At 39.1% G+C, this 26,827-nt stretch overlaps 1 long non-coding RNA gene across 2 annotated transcripts in view; it reads left to right on the top strand.

Annotated features, from left to right (window-relative positions):
- The first annotated feature begins 2,260 nt into the window (after positions 1–2,260).
- LOC143694326 (uncharacterized) overlaps positions 2,261–26,827 on the top strand; it is a 32,294-nt gene continuing 7,727 nt past the window's right edge. The window contains exons 1-2 of one of the 2 annotated variants that reach the window (XR_013182701.1): positions 2,261–2,419; positions 20,489–20,597. This is a non-coding gene — a long non-coding RNA (uncharacterized LOC143694326). Of the gene's footprint in view, positions 2,420–16,607; positions 19,433–20,488; positions 20,598–26,827 lie in introns of those variants that run through there. The other variant, XR_013182702.1, reaches the window with a different exon arrangement.

Raw genomic sequence — 26,827 nt, 5'->3', positions numbered from 1 at the left:
TTTCTTTTCAAAATTTTTTTCTCCTCATTCACAATTTCTGTTGTCTTCAGTGGTGGATTTCTAACTATGTCCACCATTAACCATGCCATTCAATTGTTATTTTTCCTTTCAGTTCTTATCTCCTGGACTGATAACATAACATTCTGAATTGATTCCATAATTTATATAATGGTATTATAACTAAAGCAGATTACTTTATTTTTAAATTTTAAAATTAATGTGTAAGTAGATTCCATCTTTGTCTGATATTTTAAGAATATCAGAATTTACTATCAGCCTCTGGCAAGGGAAATCAAATGGATTTTAAGATAAATGCAACCAAAAATCCAGAAATAGCTCTCTAGAACTCTATTTTTTGATTCAAGTGCTAGTAATCATGGAGTTGTTCATGAGAGATTTTATTGATGAAGTAGGATGGGGCTCTTTCATCTATTCCTTGGAGTTCTTTATTGATGCCATCAGGTCACATTTGCACAAATTCCTGCTTTTGGTAGGGCTCTGGCAAAGGCAGTTTGATCCAAGAGCAGAGAAGGGGGAAATTTAATACTGTACGTGGGGCTGTGTGCTTCCAAAATTTGAAAATGGCTGCTTAGGGCTTTGTAACTGAGGAAACCTCCTGAATCCAGTCATTCACCCCCTCCTTTGTCTCAGAATTGCAGATTATCTTAATAATAATCTCTTTTATCTTGATACCCAATTTTGGACACTGCTTCTACATTCACTGAGTCTCTCCACAGTATGGAATATTTTTGGCTGCAAGGGGCAGCAGCTGCAGAAGGAGGGGTTTTTGTGCGGGAAGGTTGCAGTGTCTGTTCATATATTATTCTGCCACATGATGTCCTCCTAAGCCAGGTTAGAATTATGGACTGCAGGTACTCAAACTGTGCAATTCTCCAGCATTCAGACATGTACTTATGTAAAAGGTACCATTCTTGTAGTAAACTATTGCTCTAATCAGAAATACCTAATCTGTAATTTGTTTCAGTTGCTATGTATGGATAGTGAACATTTCTGCTGATCAGCCTCATGATCATCTGCATTAAAATCCAAAGCTTAAGAAACTTCAGCATTTTCCATTTGTTCATCTTAGTCTTACTGGTACTGCTCACTAGTTTGTAGAAGCATTTTGTCCTAGTTGTGTATTTTTTGCACCAAGGCACATTTTGAATGATGCACGCATTATGTGAGCATTGTGATTAATCTTATGAATAAAGACTTTAAATAAAGTGTCTACTACTTGTATTTAGGCTATGACAGAAAGATTTTATGTACAGCATCCTGCTTTTTCTTTGTGTCATATTACTTTAAATAACTTTTCTTTTTCTGTCAGAACTTAGTGTTTTTTATAATGCTGATGTAGTATATTTTTGTGTACTTAGGACTAACAAGTGTTAGTCTCCTGCCAGTTCATTAAGTTGGAGGGGATAATCTCCCAGCCAAACAAAGGAAGATATTGAAACTGAAGAAGCAGCCTTGAGGAGTTTGGTCATGGTGCTGAGTACCTGGTTCACTGGAGGTCAGCAGTGCACTGTCTTGTCTTAGCTCTCAGTGTAGTGCTTCACAATATTAACCAAAACAAGGATAGAAAAATAACCCTGCTTTGTTTTCAGCAGAGTCAACAGGTCTGTGTTCTCTCCATACTTTATCTGAGTCTGTGCATATTCATCTATCTGTACAGGAATGTGTATCTCACTCTGTGGAAAGCAGCAGATACAAGTGAAGCTTCATCCCTTGCTCATCTGAGCTTTTACTGGGTCAGGGGCTTCCACTGGACATGGATTATTTATAACAACCCAGGTTTCCAAGGTGGCTGGATAGTAGCAGAAAGAAAATGTTCCAATACACACATCTCACTTGTTGAAAGTTGACTTGCAGATCTTGCTCCTTAGCATGTCCACTGAATTAGAAACTTGGACTTATGACACAATGCAGGGCTTTCTTCTGGTATGGAATTGAAGTTTGACCTGAACTTCAGTTTAGGATTTTTAAATGGATTCATTCTTCAATTTAAAACGAAGGAAAAGGGTCACATAGCAAATTATTAGCGAAATGAAAAGAACTGTTTTCTGTGGAATACTCAGTAATTAGTCCATCCCTCTGCCCTGAATGCATCCAGTACTATTAAAAGTAATGACACTAACCATCACAGCATTTAGGCATAGATTACATTCATAAACAAAAAAGAAAATGCTATTCTAGCATGCCAGTGAAGTCTGCTTTGACAAATTAATCCAGTATTTATTTAATTAAACAATGGTAATAAAATATTTAATTGCACTTTAAGATTTCTATTTCTGTCATCCAACCATGCAAAAAATTCTGAACTCAACATATGTCCAGCAATGAAAATGCCTCAAGCACATCAAATACCAGCCCATTATCCAGATTAATGAAAGAAACTGAGCTGCAATGTTCACAGGTATGAAATATTGAATTCCTTTTCTGTTCTTTGAGTCTGAAGCAAGAGGGAACGAGCTCTCTCCTCCCCCAGCCCAGCCCTGTTGGCTTCTGAGGAATGTTCATCAGCTTCCTAGTGCCAGCAGGCTACAATCACCAACTACTAATTAGTTTTAGATCATGATATTGGTAATGAGGCTTTAGTTTCTCAGAGGCACCAGACTGAGCTTGACTCAGGTTTATTTAGTTATTTATTAGGAATGTTATTGTGCAGTATGAACAGTTTGAGCATGTTTAATGCCAAATATTTGTATTTCATTTACTAGTATCACACACCATTTTAAAACAGGTTTTGCTGATAGAGCAGCTGATTTTAAATTAACTTTCCATTTAACAGGGCCAGTATTTGTCTCCTTGTTACTGCAATTGTTTGATTACTCTCTAGGACATGTTTACTACTCAGGCAATTATCTAATTACCTGAGGTAAGAAGACGTAATTGGGGGAGTTTTTAAATTAACTTCCTGTCCCATGGCCTCTCTAGGAGGTCTGTTCATGGTCTCATGTCAAGTGCTGCTGTTTTTGCAAGGCGTAAAATTCTCTGCTAAGTGTTTCACAAACAAGATTTTCATTTGTTGGAGCTGCCAACTGTGAGGGGTAGAGAGAACAGATCAGTTTCCACTTCATGTAGTGCTGTAGTCAGGTGTGAGGTTAATTTGTATGTTCCCAAAAGTTAGCCTCAAAATCCTTTCCACCATTAAGGCAGAGAAATACCATTATCCAGGAGATGATACCAAATCCTGTGGAATGATTTCATACCTGAAGCTGTATTAGGGAGCAAGAAATTGGACATTTCAGCATCTACATGAGGATCTCAGTTTGGTTCCACCTTTCTGTCTGGTAAGTTTACACTGGAGGATTGTGTTGAATGGGTAGAACCATGAAAAAATGCCAGGTCTGTTTCCTTGTACCATTGTGTATTGGAAGTAAGACTAGAGAAGGCAGAAATAATGTAACATGTTTCCTGGTATGCTGTCTTTGCTCCTGCTAAACATTGCAGGCCTTATTTGACCTTTAATCCCTTAAAAGCACCAACCCACTGTCAGAAGATTATGGTGGAAGAATGCAGCATATTGAAACATTTTGGATTTTATTAAACGTTATGGATTTTATAGCCATGAAAAGACAGTCTTTTCATGGCTGTCTTCTGCTTTTCTATTTTCAGTATTTTAGAGTAAAACCCTGAATTTTATTGAAACTCCCAAAAGATCAGATGTTTAAAGGCATCATTTTGGTCAAAGTCACATGTCTAAGTTGCAGTTCTGAAAATGCTTGCAAGTGCTTTCTGTTGGCATGTGGAGTCCATTTTTTGCTTGTTTTTGTAGTTGAAAGTTCCCCAGTATGATTAAAACATTCTCAATTTTGACAAACTGAGCACTAGAAACTAATGGATTTGTTATTCTTTTGAGTAAATATGTGGATAGCAGGTTTCAAGGCATTTGTAATTGTATTTATGCCATCAAGAAAATGAGTGCTATTTCTCTATTCCATTCAAAATAGAGCATCTGTCTGAGATGAAGAATACTTCAAATTTTTGTTTTGGCTTCCAGTAAAATTTCTATCACCAATAACAAATGTAAGAATCATTAATGAGATGCTGTGTTGCTCTGTCAAATGTGATCCTTCCACTGGGCCCAAGAAACCTTGAATTATTTTCCTTGTAATAATGCAGCTTCTGCTGAATGTGGTAGAATAGTTTCCAGCTTGCTTCCTAATGCATTCTTTGGGGAAATGGAAGACATGGATTTGAGCTCCCTCATTCTGAGGGAGAAATCAAGGTTGAACTTGATATTTCATAGGTGACTGCTAGGCTCTTCTATGAACAATAGGAATTTTTTCTTCAATTGTGTTTTGCCTTTCTACTTCCAAATAAAAAAAAAATACACACTGACTGTTTCGACATTATAATCAGCCCAGCTGAAGCCTAGGGATATCAGGATATATCAGTTATAATGAAAATATAGGTTCTGTGTGATTGGGGACCTAGGTTATCCTGGGTTTTAAGCCAGCTGTGTCCTCTGCTCACCAGCTGTATTTCATGGGAAGTTTGGTTTAAAATATGCTTTCCTTGTATCATGATTGTAGAAAATTTATCTTTTTTCCTTTAATGTAATGGGGGGGGACAAATCTATTCAAAGGTTGTATTTTATAAACTGAAATTGTCTACAGTAAGTAGAATTTGAGGTTAATGGCATTAGAGTATGATAATTTCTGAGTGACTGTGCACAGCTGTGAACTTGGATAATTAGGAAGAAACCTTGAATCAGGAGCAGATTGCTTCGTATCTTTTGATTGAGCATATTCTCCAAACTTGCTGATCAAACGTGGGATACATCCCAATTGTGAAACACTGGAATCTGATGAGAAAGATCCCAAGATGGACAGAATAACCTTCTCTCTAATTTTACCAGGCACTGAAGTGAGACTGACAAGCCTGTAATTTCCAGGGTCTTCCTTCTCACCCTTCTTGAACTTTTGCCACTTTTCAGTCAGGTGGAAGCTCTGTGCACAATGAAACCATCTCAAAAGCAAGGAGAGAGGTGCTGCAATCCCATCAGCCAGCTCTTGCAGTGCCCTGGGATGAATCCCATTGGGCCCCATAGGAAATGAGGGTGAAATAGCAGAGTTTGGTTGCACTCCCAATGGTCAGCTGACATTTCCTTTTCTTCCTGGAAGCACATCATGCACATGGCCATTTTCTCTATTTCTGCCACACCAACTTTCTGCTTCCTTTTCTCCTGGCAATATGAAATGATTGCAGCTTACCAATAACTGTGAGCCAGTTCAGTGAAGAGCTGGTGCTTTATAATTTAGCCTTGCCGTGTGCCTGCGTGTCACACAACATCTCTCACAAGAGGATTATGGTGTGCTTAAATGACAAATGCATCACTCTGTGCCAAACTCCTCAAAGCTTGAATTTCTGTACTTATTTGGAAACAAACCCCTTACTGATGGTGATGGGTATCTCAAGCCCTCTGCTAGTTTCAATTTTCTTGAGCTTGTCTTGATGTGTGAGAAGTGCAGATCATTAACTTGTCAGTCAGGCAAAGGCAGTATTGCTTTATATCCTTCTAATTATTTTAAGAAAAAGAAAAAGATTGAAAAAAAAAGACATTTGTCCAGTGAACTTTTGAGGGTAAAGTTATCTTTGACATCTGGGAAGTAAGACACAGCAGTGTAATAGCATATACTGCTACTTGGAGGAGTTCTGCTGACTTTTATCATAAAGAACCTATTTAAATTGACTCTTAAAATTGCTTTGTTTTCCTATTAGCTACCTAAAGGTATGAGAAATTTCTTTTTTTAGCTTTCTTGCCCTTGGTGTGACTATGTTGAGTGTCACCAGTCACCTCCTTATTTGCCATGTGCCTCAGCACAGTTTCCAGGAGTATCTGCTCCATGCCCTTACAATATTTGGGTTCTGCTGTGCCAGTGTACTAACTCATGGAAACTCTCTTTTGGTGTCCTCAGTTTCCCAGTCTTGGGGCAATGATTTCCTTTTGGTTTAATGTGGCAAGAGGCTTTACAATGAAGAACAGACTGGCACATCAGAGCTATTTTACCTCGGTCAGACCCAATACACTGATTTATTAGGGAATTTTGCTAATGGGTTTAGCAGAGTGTGAGACATCAGTGAGACGTAATGGTAGGTATGTCTCAAGATATCTCACTTTTTATCTCAATATGATTAAATCAGCCTCCCCCACCCCCAAATATTTTTGTAAATAATTACAATAGAGAGCTTTGAAGAGGTGAGGATGGGAAGGACAGTGGCTGAATGCCATTTCTGGCTTCTTTGTTGTTTGAAAATACAAGGAAGTTAATGTCTGGCCGAAAGGTAAAGCTGAATGCTCTCTTATTGGAGATACTCTGTGTTTTGCTGGCCCTGGGTTCCTGAAGTTGCTATCTTCTTCCTGAAAACCTGTAAGATAATCCACTTCTAAAAAGTAGATTTTTAGCTTGTTTTGTCCATCTTTTGGATAAAGAAGTAACTTTGCTTTTTACTACTTTTTGTTAATGTGGCTTTTTTTGGCAGGTAAGTACCTTCATTTTATCATGTGGGAAACAAATGGGAAAAAGACACTTTCTTATAGATATTCTAAGTAAATTTCAGATCTTTTTGTGTTTGTACATGAACATCCCAGGTGGCAGGTATCATATAACATGAGATAGACTTTTTAATGAGAAAAGCAAAATAAGAGTGAATTAATCCAAATGAAGACCAAGTGAGAAGAACTCAATTATTATCTATACTTTGGTTTTGTATTATATCCTGAAGTTCCACTATAGCTGAGTGACTATAGTTCCATATAGCTATGCTCACAGTTAAAGGCAATTTTTTGCAACCAATTTAAACCATTTTGAAAAGGAGTTTTCTAGTTGTTGAAATGGAGATGGATGCAGTTCATTTGGCAGTCTGGAAGATGTATAAATGCTCAAGCAGAAACTCAAGTGTACAAGTAGTTATGTCCAAGTTTATGCCATGTCATAGCACATATCAGCACTGGTTTTATGGGCCTGTGAAAGAAGCCAATATTTCAAGATAATAATTGTTGATCCACTCTATCCCAGGCTTGTAGGCCAACTTAGAATGCTCTCTTCTCCTCTCTGTCCTTTGTAAATTTTACAGGTAGTATTCTCTTCCCTCAATCTTTGTACCCTGGGAGTTGCGTCTATTGAAATTAAGAGTTGTAAAATAAACATTGTTTGTCTTTTAAAAAACAAAAACTACATCAAAAGCAAAACAAACCTGTCTTCACCTCGTCAATTGACTAAAAGGCTCAATAAATTAGGAGTTTGGCTTCCTTACCTCCTTCCTGCAGAAAACAATTTTTGGTTTCCATAGTAAAGCACTATGCAAGCGTAATGCAAATCTAATTCAAGCTGTAGTGCAAATCTAGGCTTTCTACACCTATTTTTAAGGAATTCCTGATGTTTCAAGTTGTTTCCCTCTTTTATGCCAGAATAGTATGAAATGTGTTGGCTGTTCTCCTGAAATTGGGTTGTCCAAGTCAGAATTTCAGCTGCTGATTTTGGGAATTATGTGTGTGACTATCACCAATATGTGTATCATGCACAGAGCAGTAGCACAAAATGTGGGAGGTCTAGATTGAAATCTCTGCTCTTCTTGATTCAGAGCACTTTATCCTACATTACCTGGAGGCATGCAGGGCATGAACTTGAATGTGGATCCCCTGTTTCAAACCATGCCACTGGACAGGCTTGTCAAGGCAGAGCACAAGTTGATGTGAATATATTCATAGATAGGCTTCTCCTATGGTATAGCTCCATGCAAAGAATGCAGCTTGGAATAACAGTTATGATGAAGTTTCATTTAATCAAAAATACTCTGTTCATGTATACGTGTATAAACAGCAAATAATTAGTTATACTCAGAATAACTCATTAAAATTCCACTTAAAGCCATTAATCTGGGCACTTAAAAGGTCATTATCAAGCAATTAGTTTGCTGTCTGTTGAATATTGGACTTCTTTTAATTGCATCTGAAAGGGGAAATTGGAAATGGAAGAAACTTGCAGACAAAGCGACAAAAATAAATAAAATTACTTGCTGTCTGGTGCAAGAACTCTCCATTAAAGAAGATATGGATTTCCAAAAGTAGGCTTCCTTTCTGATAGCCTGTTCTTTCCCCTCCCTCCTAAATCCTACAGAAAAGTGATGTTTCTGTCACTATTTCATTTCCATTGTGGCTACATCAGGGAAGACCAAATTATTTCCTCTGTGATGAAATGAGAGGGAAAAAATTCATAGAAAGATAAAATCCTTATTCAAACACTAATGACCAAGTTCCAGCATTCTGTGCTGGAATGAAAGTTAATATCTTAAGCTCCCTGTTTGTCATTGTCACCAGGCAGGTGTCCCTGCCCATGGCAGAGGGGTTGGATCTAAATGATCCAGAAGGTCCCTTCCAAGCCTCAGCATTGCATCACCACTGTCCTGGAGAGCAGCACGTGTTCTGCAATGGCTGCATGGGAAAAGCAGCCCAAACTGGAGCTGCTTTCTGCTTTTATTAGCTTGATTTGGGGGGTTTTTAAAGTAAAATAACTAGCAGAAAACCAATTTATATTTTAATTGTATAAACCTTCTGAATTAAAGAATTTAATGGTATAAACCTTCTGAAACCTTCATGGTAGTGGAATGACTGGGAGAGTACAATGCCAGGAAACAGACATTTTGGGGTCACTGGAGACTCATTCCATGTATCACTTTTCAGCATTCTGAATATGCTTGTGGATAATTTAAAAAACCCAAACCAAATGCTTTAATTCAGGAACACAATTTGGTGGTAATTTACATAACAATAAGATGCTGTTAAGCAAATGTTACAAAATGGTTTAGGTATTGAATGAGGTAAGAAAGGAGATAGAAATAAGACAGCAATATACTGGTAGTGTTTTAATCTCACCTTCCTTTTTTAAGGATGAGTTTAATCCTTTACTGATTTTTTTTTTCTCATTTGTCTCCTAATTTTGTTTATTAAAACACTTCATTCTTCCTACTTAGCTTTGTCCTCTAGAGTTACATGTGAATGGGTCTGTAAAATGAAACATTTTCACTGGCATCTTCACAGACTAGCACAGTGATATATAAACATTTCTAAGAGTTTCAGTCTGAAGAAAATGCTGGAAGTGCTTGTTGTGAAATAAAGAACATACTACCTGACACTTGGGCCAAATTCAACCAGTAATTTGGGGGCTTCTTCTTATAATTTGTCATGGAATCATTGAAGCATCAGCTTCATTCCCAGATGTTTTGCTCTTATTCTATTGCTGCTGTGGTGCTCTTTAGCTGATGTCTCCTCCCTGCTGCAGTGGGCAGCAGTTCTGTCCTTGGGCAGTGCCTGGCTGGCCTCTGGCAGGCCTTGGCACTGCCTGCACTCTCTGCTTTTATTGCAATGATTTCCAACTTGCTGTCTTTAGTGTTTTAAAGTGGGGGGTGAGATGAACTGGGGATTTAATTAGAGTGAGCAGGCAGGCCAATTGTTGATTGTAAAGAAAGGCAATTGCTGTAGCTGTGCAAGATGGAATCCTGTTGCTGGCTTTTAACTGACCCCTTGGGCACTGGGATCCAGCAGATGGGTGGGTGGTACTTGCCTGCCTTTGCCCTTGCTGAGGAGATCAGTTCTGTTCTGCAGAAATGTGGCAGCAGAGAGGTGTGGGCTGTGCCATGAGGGAGGATGCTGCAGGAGCCAAGAGGGCCCAGGCAGGACAGTCCCTTGTTGTCCCCAGGGCAGGCCCTGGGCCCTGGGCCAGCGCTTCTGGGGCTGCAGCTCCCAAGGCATTGGAGGGCTGGTGGTGCACTCAAGGCCCTGAGGGAAGGTTTGTAAGGAATTGATAGCATTGCTGGGCTGGCACTTGCATTTGTGCAGCAGTTTGTGTGCAGCTGGCCTCTGGCACAATTTGGAATAAATTAAAATGGTTTTAATTCTCCCTGAGATAAGAGAGCTATTCCCACTTGCAGAGTAATGGAATACATTTTTGCCATTTTCTTATACAACATGTGTATATTCTCACTGGGGATAATGGCTGAGTTAATAGACTGAATAGAAGGAATTAAATCTCTCCATCAATATTCTTCACTATTATGTGGTTTTGTTCTTTTCTGTGTGCAGAGCACTATGTTAATACAGTCAGAAGATAAAATTGTGCAGACTGTTAAGTCTTTGGAGCTTTTGGCCTTGGATTTTTTGAATCACAAAACTTTTGCTTGCAGCACGAACCTTTTTCTAAAAAAATTAGGACATTTCAGTGGTAAAATATCATTCAGAGTATTTCAATTCCTTACCATGTAGATTTCTCAAAAGCTTGTAAGAGTAGAGTCATTAGCATTTAGACTTTTGGTTGCTTTCTCTATAATCTTCATGTTGGGATAAAGCTTTGGATCATGATTTGATGTTCAGCCTCTGCTCTGCTCATGTGTTTTATTCTGTTGTACAAATGATTATTCTCTGTGGTTAGTTAGCTTGCTCTGAGAGGAACTGGGTTTTAGGTTAGAAACAGCTGGTCTTGGAGAGCCCAGCAGTTTGAGGGAAACCCAGGCTGCAACAAGGCAAATATTAAAATACAGATGCCTCAAAAGATTAAGTACCTTCAGTAGTTATGTTAGCAATTTTTGTCTGCCTCATGGTGTTTGTTCCATTCTCTAATTTTATCTTGTGTTTAATGAGCTTACATATTTTTGAGTAGTGAATAAGTATAGAACTTCTTTTTTAAAAACAAATATTTTCTGCATACTTAGAATGTTTTGCTGAAGAAGCCTTGGCCAAAAGTGAAATCTGCAACTTTTAAATGATGATCTGAAATATTTTGAAGATTAATTATGACTATTTTTTTGGAACTGCCTTTATGACATTTTTCACAGGAGCTGCTTCCCAGCTCCCTTTTAAATCAACTCTGCAGGGAGCTATTTCTATTGGAATGTTTTGCTTTGCTAGTCTAATGGTTCTCTAAGTTCTAATGATGCTTTTAGATGCTGCTGCAATACATATATTAAAAACCCCAGCAAAAAAAAAAAATTAAAAAAGCAAACAAAGAAAATTCAACAAAAAAAAGCTGAATAAAGAAAAGCCAATCACTACCACCACAAAAGAAAATTTAAAAACCAAAAAAACCTCCACAAACCCAAAACAACCCATCCCAATGTCCCAAAACTTTGTGACACCCTTCTGGTCTTCATAGAATTCCTTAAGCTGCACTGTTCATGGTAAGGCTCATGCAGCAAACCCAGGCTGTTCTTGCTGTTTGAGTGCCTTTGCTTTTGTTTCAGCCCCAGCAATCTGCAGTGCCTGTTCCTCTCATGGTATTTTCCAGAGAGCCTCAGGGACACTCAGGGTGATTGGCAGTGCTGCAGGACAGGGCCCTTGGGGACAATTGATGCCTCTTGCAGCAGCCACTCAATGTTGTTCCTGAATGTGCAGTGTTCTAGCAGGGCTGTCATGGACAGCAAATTGAACAGATTCCCCAGCCCATTGAAAGACTCTTCAACTGTTAGAAGACTCATGTCCACTTTTTCTAGCCTGTTGTTTTGTATGGTTTTTGAGTTTTGCCTGGTGCCAGTGGCAGATGTATCTTGCTTTTTCTATATTTAATTATAGTTCCAGTGGAATTCTTGCTGTGAAAAAACAAGTCTGACTTGCATTCCCTCTGAAGATGTTTTGACAAGTAAAACACAACTAATTTCTGCAGAGTGCTATTTACAGTGTTTCAGGCCACATTCCTTGACACAGAGATAATAATTGGGAGCAAGGATGGATACTTTAAAAGTTCTCCTTCTTCTTGATTTTGTGGTGAGTAGTTGTAGGATTCCTGTTCAGATTTATGTCTACATGAGGTTCTGTGGAAACCTGGAGCTCTGACCTCAGTCATTGCTTGACCCTCAAAGCTTCAGAAGTATGAGTAAGGATACACAGATTGTACTTCCCAGAAATTCTTGTAGCAATAATATAAACCTGTCTTGACAGTTACCAAACAGTATTTTGGGACTGTTTTTCTCTGTGGGCAAAGAACCTTTGTACCCATTTTTCCTTCTTATATTGTCAGTGTGTGCTGGTAACTTCATGGAAATGGCTTCAGGGAGCCTCATTTGTTCTTTTCACCAACTTTACAGTACAGTTGTCTCATTTAATATACAGTTCCTTCTTTTGATTTGTCCCTAGGTGAAGCACTTTGCTAAACGAAATTAAATTCCCATCATCTTTTAAATTCTTTCAATCTGGTTACAAACCCCTTTCTTTCCTCTAACTTGCTGCCCTCTCTCCCACAGTTACTCTTTCAACTCTTGGTAAGCTTTCACTGCCAAACTGGGTACATCAAAGCTCAGGCCAGGCTGATGAGGTTTGGGGCAGCCAACAGGAACCTTTCCTCCTTTGCCCACTGCAGACTTTGGAGCTGAGGGAGCTTTTGAATTCTTCTCAGAAATCTTTGAGGAGCAGAAACATCCCTAAGCCTTTTTGATTGCTGCTTGTTCTGTTTAGTCAGGAGACTCCAGTCCTTGCTCTATTCTGCCTGGGCTGTAAGCAATCCTCATTTCTTGTTGTGCTGTTCCTCAGGTTGATTCCCAGCTGATTTCTTAGGATGTCTGCTGATTCAGTCAGTCCTGGGCTCATTGTTTGGGTCATTGTTTCATATGCTGGGATGTCGCTGTTCAGGTGACATCAGCCCCCTGTTGGTGGGATTTTCCCCAGTGGAGTTATGGTGACATGTAAAATATGTTTTATATAAATACGTCAAATTTTGAAATTCTTCAACTGATGCAGCCTTCCCAGCTCTTTATTGATTTCAAAGGATTTCTGTTGCTTTAAAGCAGTGAAAGAACTGCCCTTTGTTTTCAATATACTATTATGATACTGAAGCTGTACTTGCCATGGTGTAGCTGCTTAGGTGGCCACACAAAAATGACCAGGGCTGCACCTTCACATGTGCTCAATGTTCAGTACTGGCTCCATGATCCCTTTTTGCTTTTCTGTGACTGGTTTTAGAAGTAGGCCTGTTTGTTCACTTTCCAGACTGCTTTCAGTTGTGGTGAAACAACAGCAGGCTTTTGACAAATTCTATCAAAAAGCAGATTATACCTCTATCCTTAGAATATTTCTTGAAGTGTACTAGATGTTAAGGTTGGTATATTTTCCACTGAAGTCTCCCACCAAAATGAAAGTGTAGTACAAAGAGAGTAAATGCCTCTTCATGCAGCTCTAGCTGCAGGACTGAGGGATAAATGGGTGGGAAAAAAGGTGACAATTTGCCTTCAAAGGATTCATTAATCAAGAATTGCTTTTCTCCACTCTACTGAGGAAAAAATCAACTTCTAGTGTACCCAGTGCATCAGGGCATGCCTTTCTATTTTTATCCAACTTGTCTTCCATCTTTCCCATCAAAATGTTCTGAGACTTATTATCATTCTTAATTTTTAAATTATTATAGCCACTGTTTATATCTCTGAAAGATCTTTCTATATTTCACACTTTCAATCCTATTTGTGGTTTAACCAGCTCCATCTAGGATGCATTAATTAGAAGATCTACATGCTTTCTATTTGTTATAGGCAAATAAAGATTTCAGAGCTCTGTTTGTACGGTGTTTCCTCTGTCTTGCAGTATTGTTTGGTTATGACTTGGACTCCCACAGTTGGTTGCCCATTTGGTAATTCCTAATATTACACAAAGGGCGCATCCTGATCAGACAGGAGATTTCTGTGTCTGCAGATGAGCACCTCATCTGCTGTGTCTTTGAGAGGCTGGTCTTTTTTGGCTTTAAAACCTAATTTTATGGAGAGAAATTCTGCTCTTGGATAGTGCCAATGATCATCTGGTTAGGCTTGCTTTACTCCTACTACTCTTAAGGACACTTGGAATGAAAGTAATTTTACTATTTACTGATGCAAAGAGTATTGTGTAGGGTGATTTAGTCTGAATAATGAACATTACTCACACACACACTTATGCTACAGTACCTAGTACTATACATTATTATTGTTATAAAAACTATACATCATTTGATACAGCAAATTTATAACATATTCATATTGTGGTTTTTTTATTGTTATGATTTTTATAAAAACATATTTTAATAAATTTATACATAATTTATAACTGCAAATTCTCTTTTTATAAAAAGAGAATTTACTGTTATAAAAACAGAATTTAATTGAATAAAGAGATTGCCAGTACACTAAGCCCTAACTAAACTCTGTGAAGAGAAAGCTAAGCACTGGAAAGGTGCCTTCATTAAACTAAGGTGCTCTTGCTTTAATTGTCTGAGAATTTAGAAAAATACTCAACACTAATTACTTCAGTATCTTTTTATAGATGCAATCTACTGCAGAGTTCTAGAGATATGAATGTTATCTTTTCTTTATTAATGCTTATTTGATTTGGAAGCCAGGAAATATATTGGAAAAAGTACTTGAAGATGTGCTTTGGAATATTGTAAAGATGAATACCCCAATGGAAGAATATTTCTGCCATACCCCCAAGTGGTTATTATCAAACCTTGGAATAGAATGCTGCCATTTTTTCTTGCAGAGGCAATATTTCATGCAGTTCAGAGGTGGTGAGCAGCTGAATAAAAGCTCCTGGTTGTGGATTTCAAGTTGCCTGGGTACAGAACCATGTCTGGTTCCAGTTAGTGTGGATTTGCTTTGCAGCTGGGATCAGAAGTGACCATTCTTTCAGGATGACAGGAATTCACCCAATCACCATGTGCTGATTTGCCCATTTTGTCTGCCCTCAGTGCCTGTTATCAACTGAGTCCTTTCTTGCCAGGGCCAGGGAGACTCTCCAGCACCAAGCAGATTTCTGTGAGACTTCGATTGCAGGGAGTTTGCAGAGGTGAGAGGTAAGAGCCATTGGCTGCAGGCATGTGATGGGAAGCAAAAGCCCTGTTTGCCCCAATCCTTTCTCTCAAGATGGGTTGAATCTAGCATGAATCAACATGAGAAACAGTGCAAATGGAGCCAGAGGACTGGGAAGCTTTCCCCCCAGTCTGCTCAGGGAATAATGGAGTGAGGGCCAATGCCTTGGAGCTGCTGGGAGCACCTGAGAAGGTGGGGGAGAACAGCACCATGGATGGCTGATCTCCCTTCCTGGGCCTGAAAGAAAGTGGGAAAAATGTTGCTGGTGACATGGAGCACATGTGCCTTTGCTTCAATACTCCCATCTCCCACAGAGGAAAGTATCTGTGACTCTGAGATGGGACTCCTTGGGCTTTTCCTTCAATCCAGAAGGGTGGATATCTAAAGAGATGAATTGGGGGAACAGGTTTCTTCACATACAAGGGATTTTTTTTCCATCTTGCTTTAAAAAAAAAAAAAACAAAAACAGTTTGTCAGCCTTTATTCAGTTCAGCTCCATTTGCTCAAAACAGCAGCTTCCATCATTATCTCTCTTAGGTCATAATATTTATTTCCATTAGGAAATTTGATGCAGGATTACCAAAGATAGCTTCATTATCAATCACAATAAATACCTATGCAAATGTAGCACCAGAGGCATGGGGGGGGGGGGGGTGTTCTTATTATCTAATTTTTTTTTTCTTTGCAAAATCTCCCTGGTTTAACAGTGAACTCTGAGGCAGATAATTTGTTTGGTAAACCATTGATTAAGAATTTTCTCTCTCTGACCAAATGAATCAAGATGTGGCACAACTGTTATCTCTGTGGCAATCCAATAGTACTTTTCATTCTTGCACACCTTTGCCTTCCCAGTGATGTGTATAATACAAGGCAGACATTTCTTTCTGAATATTTATAACACAGATGTGATATGGTTTAATCTGCAGCCATCTGATATGGTTTGAGCTGCAGCCATCAAGAGGATGTAAATTCTATTTCCACTGGATGTCACTCTTAGCTTAGGTCTGTGGGAGCTTGACACTAAGGGGTTGTCTGCATCAATCTGATACCTGTTGGTTTGTTTGGATTTTTTAAAGGTGTTTCTTTCACCTCATGGCTCTAAGTGTATTTTTTTAAGGAGAAAAAGTGCTAAAGATGGTAATGATGATATGTTGAGTTAGTTTTTACTTGTGTGATTCTAGCATATTTCTGAAGGGGTAATGAATTTGTGAAACTTCACAGCGTAGAGATGGACTTGGATAAAATTCTCAGGGATTAAGAGAATGTATTCATGAGTCTATTTCAAACAATTCCCCTGTGCTTGGGAGACCTGATACTACTCTGCAATAAATTTCCTTTTTTATATATATTTGATATCTAACCTTTCCTTATTTAGTTTATTTGCTTACAACTATGTTTTTTTTTGGGGGGGGGGGGCAGGGTTTGGGATTTTTGGAATTTTTAAATGGTTTTGGTTTTCATTCTTTGGGGGGTTTTTTGTGAAGGTTTTTTTTTGTTTGTTTGTTTGTGGTTTATGTTGGTTTGGTTTGGGGTTTTTTGGGGGGGATTTTTTTGTATGCAATTGTAGCTTTTCCACAGCCAAACACAGAAGTAGCTGGCGTGGAATGGACAACATTGCATTCCTTTGCACCACTTGCTTATGTAAATTCAGTATACAAGAGAGATTTGACCCTGGTAAATCCACTCTCAAAAGTCATCTTGGGTCATGCCAATGAGCTAAACTGCTTATTAATTGATGTTCTATAACGCTCTACTAGAAGCAGCAATTTAAAATATATCACACATAGGTTTTCTATGTCCCACATAGGTTTTGGTTGCCTGTGTTTCATTAAGTTGTCAGAGGATGCTCCTGATTCTGGAGTGTTTTATTTTGCACTTCTCTTCAGGGTTGCACAGAACAGCACAAAACTGCCCCTCTGTAATTACATTTCAATGACACAGCTCAGAAATGTGGCTCTTTATTTTGACAGCCACAATGTCATAATATATTGGTCACAAACAAGCTTGGAAATGAAGGTTCCTCTAAGGTGAGTTGTGAAGTTCATGTCTTTGATACTTGAATGTCCCCTGACTTTGATTCAAAGTCAGAGCAGAGGGGATCAAATTGATCTGGATGTGGGAGCCTCCCTCTCCTCCCTGTATCCAGATCACAGGAAACACTTATGTGTGCTGGAAGGGAAGTGCCAGGAATGAATTTGGAAGTTCTGTTCCCTGCTGGCTTTTTCTCCCCCAGAGCTGGTGCAAGCAGCTGATGCAAGCCTAAAGAAAGATGTTAAGTGTCCCAACCTGCTTTAACTTAGTTTTTCATTTGTCAGTGACATTTCCTCCATCTATGTCCCAAAATGCCAAATCAGGGTGTTTGTATTCCAGCCTCATCTGTGAGCTACTGAACACACAAAAGCTGCCCTAAGTTATTGCAGCTTGCACATGGCCCTTGGCAGCCCTTCCTTGGTCCTTTGGACACTGACAAGGCTGATTCCTTTGCAGTGTCTGCTAAAGGAGAGATGACTGCTCATGCAGGGTCACCACATACAGCCTCTTTGGTTTTGTCTTACTCCTATGCAGACTTTGTTCCTGTTAGGAAAAATATACTTTTAATATTTATATTCAGTTTTCTTTGATATTTCTATTGAAAATGTTGGCAATAGTTATCATTAATGTATTTGATGGTAGTATCTGAGTATTTAGGAGTCAAAATTACACCTCACACCCTAGAGTCTGATTCATTTTTGGGAGACTATAGGTAATTGTTGCAGCAGTGTTTTCAAGCCTGGTCTTCTATTAAAAGGAGTTTTCCACTTCAGAGGTAAAAGTACAAGGTACTTTTTAAAAAATGTTCATTTCCTTACTTGTATCTATTCATTTTCAAAGAAAGTTACATTGTAAAAAGCAGAGCATTGACATTCATTTAATCTCCAACTTCTGCTAAATTTTTAAGTACAAAATAAAATGTTTGTCTTGAAATAATTCTATTCTGCACAGTTTAAGCCTTCTGGGTTATACTTAGGCCGTGCATTTGGGTCATTGACTACAAATGAGAAGCTGACACAGTCTGGTCAAGCAGACATTTACAGGTGAGAATAGACATTTGGAATATTTAGGCTTTTATGTACAAGCGGGAAAACTACCCCCTCAGGTTTCTTTCATCAGATAATTAATAAATGTAATAGGAGACCTAAACCCCTTTTCTGTGTCTATAAATAATTGACTAATTTTTAAAACTATGGGTATTCAATTTTGTCCTGAACATGTTTGTGTTAGGCACTGAAATGTGAATTGATTGGTTCAGTTATGTGCTTAGCTCATAGTATCAGTCAGCATGATTTTCCTCTTGAAAGGCAGAACTTGGTCAATGTGATCTCCCCTGCTTTTCTCACCTTCCCTGTGCCAAAAGAGAGGGACATGAACTGAACATTGCCCATTAGAGCTGGTCAGAACAGGTGTGGTACCAGTGTTTATAAAGAAAAGCTCTCAAGGGTCTGTTTCTGTTGTATTCACAAGACTTGCTATGGCCATTTATGTGCACATAAAGACTTGTGAAAAATTATTTCTTTACATATATTACATTGAAGGCAAAATTGTGTGCAACTTATGATAAGGAAAAATGGTGTGATTTGAGGATGATCCCACAGATTGTGATTGGTATTTGTTTCCATGCTGGAATAGCATCCCTTAGTGTGTGAATCTTGTCTGAACCTTGCCTGAGGGAAGCCTGAGGACCTGACAGAGTCATGCAGGCTTGGAGCTCAGCTGGAGATAGAGAGATGCTTTCCAGTGTGATCATGTAGATCAGCTGTTCCATTGAATACTTCTGGTTTGTTAAGTTGGATTATGCTTCAGGAGCAGGCTATTTAGCATTTTCTTTAGATGTGAACTGATTGGTTGTTGTTTTAAACTGGAAAAAGCTGCACCCTGTTTTCTTCCATTTGGGAATACATCTTGCAGTGGTTTTGATTGCAAATTCAGATGTAGCAGTAGCAAGAAGATAAGTGGTGTCTATTATTGGAAAAAATTAGTATTTATTTGACAGTTTCTGAAGAGCAGCTGCTTCATCTAAACTAACCAGATAAAGGCCTGGAAGAGAAAGGAGGCTTAAACAGAGACTTTAAAAGGTTCACAAATACATACTTCAAGGAGGGTAAACATCATATATGAAGGACTATGTCTTATCTCCTACCCTGAAAAGTAATGGCAAGAAGCTCCCTGAACAGCAATGAAAACTATGTTTTTCCCAATCCTCTCCTTGAATCATGCAACAATTCATAAGGAAATTCATAAGAAGTGGCATTTGGATATTTTTAGGTAAGATGTGGATTTTCCTCCCACGGGTAGGGATCCAAACACGGATCAGGAGCCCCATGAATCTCTGCTAGTACAGGAGTTTGTTGCTAAGAATCAGACTGGAAAATATTGATCCCAAATAGTGTCCCAATTCATGGTGGGAATGATTTTAAGAGTGAAACAGACCAGTGTAGGAGAAATGGTTTGGTTGAAGTCAGAAGAAAATATTGCTGTGAGGAAAAGCAGCTGAGTGTTGCTCCCCAGCCCTGTGCTCGTCCCAGCAGGCAGAGAAAGGAGGCAGCTGCAGTGGGAGCTGGAGCATCAGGTAATTTCCTGAATTGTAGGTGGGCACAGATGATCATGGGAGCTCCAGGAACTGTGCAAGAGCCAGGCACAAGGAGCGGGTGTGTTGGACACCTCAGGGAGGGAATGTAGGCACTGAATTTATTGGTAGCACATGGAATCCTGGTCTGACTAGCACCGCTCTTACTGACATTTTTAATGACTTCACAGGTTAAACTATTAAAAATAAACTGGGTATAGGTGTCAACTTAGGAATCCTCTCCCTGGGCCAGGATTGAGATCCACGGACTAAATGAAATCCCTGCAGTCTAGCAGGTGATAGTTGTGTGAAGAACTGGAGAAATCCCCTCTCCATGCTTGGCAAATCTAGTACAATTCACAGGAATGAATCTTATATTTTTTTGAACTGAAACAGGAAATCCAGCGATACAAATCAATCTATTTCTGTTTTATTGAAACTGTCTATGATATTAAATATAGGTAAGAGCAGGAATATGTTACTGCTAAACAACATAAGCCTATAGACACTTAAAGGAGGGCCAAGTAGCAAAAACAAAGAATGATTAATCAGACTCCTAGTTCTGCTTGTAGGTCCCTGAAGAGATGGAAGGATAGGATATTTTGCTTTAAAAATGGTATCTACAGCACAATTCTGTGTTTTCATCCATTAAATGTTTTCATCCATTGTTCTAGTGAATGAGGTACACTGCGTGGAGTCTGTTCCATGGTAAGGAGCTTGGAACCTTACATTCCAACCAGCCTGTCACTGATCCAACTTCCCTTGACTCCCCTGAGGCTCTCTTGGCATTTAGGGATTGTTGTTGATCAGAGATGCCCTCTTTTATTTGTTCTTGTATTTAAAGTTTGCATTTTTATTCCTTTTTATTGCCTTTGCATGCATACATTTAGAGCCAATCTGTTTTATTTGATGATTCAATGGGAGCAGGGTTTTGGGGATTTTTATCCCACTCCTTTTTAACCAACACTTGTTGCTACAATTCAGGGTCATGATTTCTGTCTCAGAAATGCCCTAAATATAGAACTGACTTATTTTTACTTCATTATTTCACCTCTTGAGGTACATTCAGTGTCTTACTGGGAGTCCTGAAGATTTTCTTGTCATCAGGAAAGTAATTGGCAAGCTACAAATCATTTCCTGCTGTGGGGAAGCTGACAGTGGAAAGAAGGTAAGAGGAAACATTTCTCTGCTTTGAAATGGATGAAAGAGCTAAAAATGACCCTACTCTACCAACATGATTTTCTTTCTAAAGATAGGGATTTTTTTCTTCCTTAGGCCTCCAGTAAGTGTGGAATTAATAAGACAAGGATGAAGCATTGCTACTGAATCAAACACTGTAAAATCAGTTTGCTCAGTTTTCTGTCCACGTTGCATTTCCATTGTTTTCTCCATAAGGAACACTTTTGTTTTTGCTTTAGTGCATCATTTATGTTGTTGCTTTGCTTCATATGTTCTGCAGGAAGTTTCTCAGCTTTTCTCTGTAGCTTTTGACATTTAAACACTGATCATCAAAGCAGTGGTGTGGACTTAGGATGTAACTTCAGAAGTTTTAGTGTTTGCTATTTTAGAAATGCAGAAATACCAATTGACATCAGTTCAGAAGATTAGGTTCCCTTTTGGCAAAGCTGTCAACTTTTGACATTTCCAGTCACTTTTCTTCCCCCAGTTCAAAAGGAGATTGATCCTTTCTTTTTGCACATCTCTTGTTGGTGTTCTTACAACATTATTCTCAAAGAATTCCAGGGAAGGATAGTCTTGATTTGTGTGGCTCTATTTTATTCTAGATGACTCAGTGCATAAAGAAATGGCCACTGTTCCTAGGCAATGGAGTCAAAAGTCTACATCATCCACTCTGTCTTCATGGTAGAAGGATCTAAACAAGTTATCAAAACAACTTAGATATGACCTAGTTTTTGGTGGGTTTTGGTTTTGTTTGGGGTTTTTTGTTTGTTTGGGTTGGGGGTTTTTGGTTTTTGGGGTTTTTTTTTTGGTTGGTCGGTTGGTTGTTTTTTTTTTTTTTGCTAGTTAGGCACAGGTGAAAATTTACATTCCTATCTTGTGAACCTTTTAGAAAAATATTTATTGCCCTGTTGTTTTATTGTTTCTCAGACAGCAATTTTCCCATGGGCACCATGCCCTCTAACCCTTTGCTGAGTTTATCTCCAGTTTTTAACAAAAAACTATAAAACTGAAGATTTCCTGGAGGGAAAAAAAATCAATCACTGCTTGATATATGATGCACAGTGGAAGTAAATGCTTGGATGTAAATCCTGTTTGACATGTCTCTTACATTTTGAGAAGATTATTTCTTCACTGAGCTCCTTTTTTGTACACTGAGCTGTTCTTTTCATACCTTTAACTCAAGTATTTCAGTTGTCTGCTTTGTAAAGTGACTTCCCACACAATTCCATCAGCCCAGTGGAGGCAGGAGTGAGCGTGGGTCCAAGCTTGATGCAGAGGGCTGGGAGACATTTTAAACACAGGAGAAGCCACAGTCTGTACCCTCCCATGGACACAGGAACAAAATTTCTCCTCATACACAAGGAAAGCCTTTTTTGACAGTAGCTGCATTAAAAGTATGAAAAAAACCTCCGGGTTTTTCCCTGTGTTTCACCCCTTGCTCCCAAAATATTTCCTGCTGATTTTTTTTTTCTTGCTGAAAGTTTTGGAAGGATTTTTAATACCAGCTTTCCAAAAGAAAATTTGTGTAGTGCATGATGTTTATCAATCAGATGTAGCAGACCTTGGCACATGAACCAAACTGCTTGTGTGTGATGTAGTACTGGATGTATTATGTACTGATGGGCAGCAGGAACACTTTGAAGTTTCTGTGGTGCTAATCTGTAAATCTGGGTACAGAGAGGAACATTTGTCATGCTGAGGAGTAAATCCAGTGTCATTGCATGGATTCTTTTACTGGCTTTAGTGGGGACTTTTTCTCCAATGATCATTTGATCTGGATTGTGAACCTGGCTCGCTGCATGAGGATATTTGTGAAATGGACATAACTTAATAGGATTTGTAAGAGCTCCCACACATGGGGAGGAGGATGTGCACCAACCTCCCTCTGCTGTAACAGCCTCTGTTCACACTTGACCCAAGGAACCTGGAAAATTGGAATTGTGAACAACAATAATCAAACTCTTTAAAAAGTTGCACCTTGAAGTTGTTAAGTGCACTGGGTTTTGCATGAATGTTATATACACCAACAGGTTTGCAATGAGCTCCAAGAGAAACTGGCTGCCAGGAAGGTTTTGTGGATGTTCTTGTGCACAGTGATGCTGGCTGGGTTATTGCTAATGCTGGAAGAAGTCCAACTGAGTCAGCCTAAGTTTTCCTAGGTCACTGAACCAAGGGACATAAGGCAAGCTTGCCTTCTGACAATAGCATGACAAGCTCATTTTTCTCATTAAGATTTAACAGTATTTGTGTTTTCCTTGTACTTTATTAATTAAGCAACTGTGATGGGGCTCAGGCTGCAGATCAAGTCCAGCAAACAGGAAAGAAAGTGAATCATGACTGGACTATTAACTCAAATGAGAGTCATGAGGTGTTCTAAGCCTATTTTCTGTTGGAGTTTTGGGCTTTGAAACTCATGTTGAATCAGAACAAGGCTGAACTGTAAGCTATGGCCTGATTCAGGTAATTTTGATTGCTGTATAGAAATTCCTCAACCAATGAATGCTATTACAGGTAGACAGAACAGCTGGCTTGGATCATATTGCTACATTTTCAGATGTTGCCAAAGGTGTGGATAGAAAAGCTGTAGTTAGAAAGTGCAGAGTGCCTTGGAAACTGCAGGCACCCGAGAAACTCCTTGTGACAAGAACAACCTCCTTTGTGCCAGATAAGCTCAGAAGGGGCCACAGGTACAAGTAGAACTCTGCATGGAGCTGATCAGCTCCCATGTCAGTGGAGTTGAATCAGATATAAAGAGTGTGGGCACAGTCAGGTAAGTGTGGAAACCTTCCTTGAACTGGTGACATTCATTACCTTTGGTGCTGTGATTTATGGTGCCACTGACAGGAATGACACTACTGGGATCACTGAATTTACCTTTAGAGGAGACCTTGGACTGAGCAATTGTAAAGAGTTACTGAAAGTTCCCTGTCTCCTACTGGTTTACAGTGTGCAGAAGTAGGAAAAAAAGGTTATGCTAAACTCTTATTTTGATCTGGATTTCCACTGGTGATCCTCATGCTGCTTTGATGGCTGTGCATGTGAGCATAAATCTTTGAATGATCAGTTTTCACATAGTGTCACCTGAAATACTTTTTTAAAAAATATAAGTAGTTGAGAAGATGCTGGTTATATTTGACAGAATAAACTCCAAATGTGGATATTTTCTGACACTTTTACACATGTGAATTTAATTGTCTCTTCTTGTTCTGCTACCTGAGTTGTTCTCAGTGCTGTTTTCTCCATGCTGGTTTTACAGAACATTGAGAACTTAATTGTTAGTGTGCAGTCACTCATTTTTCATCCAATCACGTGGTCTTGGTGTGATAATGAAGGAAATGGAATGAGAGGATGGGGCCTAATATATTTAAAAAACGCTTAAGATAAAGGTTTGTTTTTTAATGTGACAATTAAAACTAATTAACCTTTAGACCATGTTTGAATCCAGTGAGATTTAAAAGTTTCTTTAAAGAAATCACTGTAAGTTAAAAATGTGTTTTGTTAATTTAATGGTTTAATACATTTAAATTAGCTAAGTAATTTGAAAGAAAATTACTTTGCCATCACTTTGAAACTTGTTTCCATTGGTTTCTAATGGGACTTGAATTCTTTTCCAGATATAATCTGTTTCATGAGGATGGCTTCACGTTGCAATAATCCTTCTCATTACATTTCTAGGACTTAACTCCTTTACTCCTTAATAACACTCTTGGCCACTAGTACAGAGCAGTTTCCTGTTCCAGGAGTACTCTGCTTTTTAAAAATAGCACTGAAGCCCTGTGAAGTTTGCCTAGGGGCTCTTCTTGATGACTAAACTGAGGGTTATCAAATACCTGCAATGTTTCCAACATGCAGAAGAGATCTCAAAATCTCTGGGTTTGTTTGCATTTCCTGGACCTAAGAAAAATGTCCGGGGGCTTGGGGGAAATAGTTCTGGTTTTGTTTTTTAGTTTGGGTTTTTTCAGGAGTAGTTGTTGCACAAAGCCTTTCCAAAAAAGCTGAGTGGGGCTGCTCCACAAATTTAAGTCAAGAACTCTGTATGCAGCATTTACAGATTGATGTTTCAAACCCCTGCAGTTCACACTGGGAGAAATCCTGATGGTTTCTTGCTGTGTTAGAATATTGTTTCCAGTGCCTGGTGCTGGCTCACAAAAGTCTGGTTTGCAGTGTATTCAGAAGGACTCCTGCTCCTCACACACGGTGAGGATGGTGCACCCCAGTGCCTTTGCAGTTCAGGGCTGTTTCCAAAGCTGCATTTAAGTAGATGGAGCTGATTCTGCAGTGTCTGAAAGGCCTGAGCCTGCAGGGTGTCTCTTTAGACTCTTTGTGTGGTTTTTCTTTGGCTTGGAAAAGTGCAGTGAAAGGGCACGTGACAAACTTGCCTTCTTTTCTGATGGCAAAGGCTCTTTGGAAAACTTCCAATCCAAGGATCATTCCACTTCAGCTAAGCAGGGTCAGGAAACAGCCTTGTCCCATCCAACATGGAATAATAATATTATGTTGCCTTTGTGAATTTCATCAGTGTTTTTATAAATTGACTCATTTTAAAGAATAAAGGAAAATGAAGAGTCTCTGAAGATAGATTCTTAGATTAATTTAGAGATAAACACTTTTTATGAGTTGTTCTTTAGATTTCTCCATTAATTTAGGGGCTTGTTTTAATTATGTTATTCCAGTTTTTCTCACATTTCCTATGTCAGATTCTGTTTGCATGTCATTGCTTAGGTAGCCTAAAATAGTGGGATGAGCAAGCTCTGGGCATACTCAGTGGTTTGTATTCTCCTCTAGTTAGAAAAAATAAGGCCCCTTTTCTTCAGTGAACCCTATTTGTTTGCACTACAGGTCTCTATTGCTTGTATTGCTGCATTGCATGTGGTTTGAAAAGAGGCTTTAGGCCAAGAACATGGATGTGATGGAAAGTGAGACTTTCTGAGCAAAGTGTGGGAACAGCACCTTTCAGATGCAAAGATGTTTTCCCCTATTAGTTACTAACACTTGCACCAGCCTGTGGTGCAGATGCTCACCTATGTATTTGCACAAGCTCCATGAAACAGGATGTTCAGAAATATAGAGGAAAATGTGAAGTAATTATGAATATGCAGAGCCAGCCACTGGCAGTTTTTTCCGCTTCTGAGAGTGAGAGGCAAATTATGTTCTTACTAAAATCCAAGTCAGAAATGGCCAAAATTGGCATTTATATAAAGCCAGAAAATATCTGTCAGGTTTAAGTGGGCGGTGGAACTCCAAATTGAGCCAATAACTATAAACTCAGTGCTGTGATGAATATAACCTACTGAATTAATCATCTTCTTTGTCCATTGAGGCAAAATGTTACTTTGAACTAATCCACATGAGAGATTATCTAAAATGCAGTTTTAGACTGCTTTGTAAATCATGCTGTAAGGATCTGGAGTAGTCCTCCTCCTGGTTCAAGTGTGTTAGTTATCAAAGTCATTTAGAAATGGTGTGCTCTTGGCAGCCAGTGATAGTGTAACTCTCCTCTACTGGCAGTAAGGCAATTCCAAACTCTAGATCAAATGTATAATCAAACATTTACTACATGGCACAAAGACTTGTGTGGTTTTGGGGCTTTTCTTAAATATAGCCATATACTTGCAAATCTAAGCTGAGATGTACTGGTTCAAAATCACCAGACCCCAATATCTGTTGTTCTGAAGGGTGTTTTGAGTTCTGAAGCTGTTGCATGAGTGCATGTTGCTGCACTCAGTGGTTTTGTTCTTGTTTCATTTTGGTTCTTGAAGGCCTCTGTTCATGTGGCACTGGGTGACAGCAGCACATTGGAGCTGCTTTCTGGATTGGGTTGGATTCAGTGACACTGGAGTCATTGGCACAGTGGTGTTAAGCTCACTGGGAGTGTGAGGACTCCCAAAACTCTCAGCAGGCTCTTCTGAGACAGTGGGTAGCACCATTGCTGTCCCAATATTCAGGTGCTTGTCCTGCCTGGGGGTGATCCCTTGCTTGCCAGGCAAAGGATTCCTTTCCCCCTGCGTCTCCAGCCATGGCAGCTGCTTTGGGCTGTGTGCCAGGGCCACAACAACAGCTTTGGTTGGATGGTCCTGGTTTAGGCTGAGCTCTTGGAGCAGAATGCTTCCCAGCAAGCACTCCAAGGCAAGGTGATTTTCATACCTTGTTATCCCCTTTCCCATTTCCTCTCCCTTTTTCCCTGCTGGCATACTTGCCTGTCTCCTATCCAGTCTT

Source organism: Agelaius phoeniceus, chromosome 6, assembly GCF_051311805.1.
Source record: "Agelaius phoeniceus isolate bAgePho1 chromosome 6, bAgePho1.hap1, whole genome shotgun sequence".
In the NCBI taxonomy this organism is placed as follows: Eukaryota; Metazoa; Chordata; class Aves; order Passeriformes; family Icteridae; genus Agelaius; species Agelaius phoeniceus.
This window is presented reverse-complemented; position numbering and strand designations above follow the sequence as displayed.